Source organism: Arachis ipaensis, chromosome B09, assembly GCF_000816755.2.
Source record: "Arachis ipaensis cultivar K30076 chromosome B09, Araip1.1, whole genome shotgun sequence".
NCBI classification, from domain to species: domain Eukaryota; kingdom Viridiplantae; phylum Streptophyta; class Magnoliopsida; order Fabales; family Fabaceae; genus Arachis; species Arachis ipaensis.
The window spans coordinates 995,308-996,035 of NC_029793.2; the positions used below are offsets into that span (position 1 = coordinate 995,308).

Below are 728 nucleotides of genomic sequence, written 5' to 3' on the forward strand. Positions count from 1 at the left end.
ACTAACTTCAACACTCCTCACATTTCTAACACTATTTTAATTAAAGACACAATTATGTAGTTGCAAGTGAAGAGACTAGGAAATTCCGGAAAGAGGAAACAAACCATAAACAATTAAACATACTAGAATTGGTGGATTAAGTAACTCAGAAGGTCTCGATTGAAAAAACAAGTCCAAATTTTTTTTTGGTAGATTGAGGGGCCAAAGGCCCAAGTCCAAATTTAAAAACTCACTCATGCAAGTGTCATATATATAATGAAAAAGAAAAACTTCTTCTTTTTGGACTCGAACACGATATTTGTCTAAATGGGAGTTTATTAGGCCTTTTTGACAAGCCCATTTATAGAAAAATAAAGCCCACTAATAAACAATAAAAAATAAAAATCACAGAAACATGTCCAGGTAAACAAAAATATGAAAACCTCACATATCCATCACCGAAAAAAAAAATCATATTCTAATTAAGCAAGCCTCTTCTCTCTCTCTCTCTTGCTTCATTCTCTCTCTCTCTCTCTCTCTCTGCTCTTGATCGATCTTCGAGCGCCAACTGCTCTTTGCAGGTGAATCTCCAGTTCTTCTATGTTCCTCTCTCTTTCTGCTACCCTCAATTCAGAGTTGCTTTCAAATTTTAATTTCACCATTCTGAATCTGATCTTTTTTTATTGAAATTAATTCCTATTGTACTGCATCATCATCCACTCACATCTAACTATTTGATTGAAAACCAA

General features: G+C 33.9%; 1 protein-coding gene across 1 annotated transcript in view; it reads left to right on the top strand.

Moving 5' to 3' along the window:
- LOC107618513 (V-type proton ATPase subunit D) overlaps window positions 411-728 on the top strand; it is a 2,300-nt gene continuing 1,982 nt past the window's right edge. The window contains exon 1 of the mRNA XM_016320609.2: window positions 411-560. The gene's annotated coding sequence lies outside the window, so the exon portion shown is untranslated. The remainder of the gene's footprint in view (window positions 561-728) is intronic.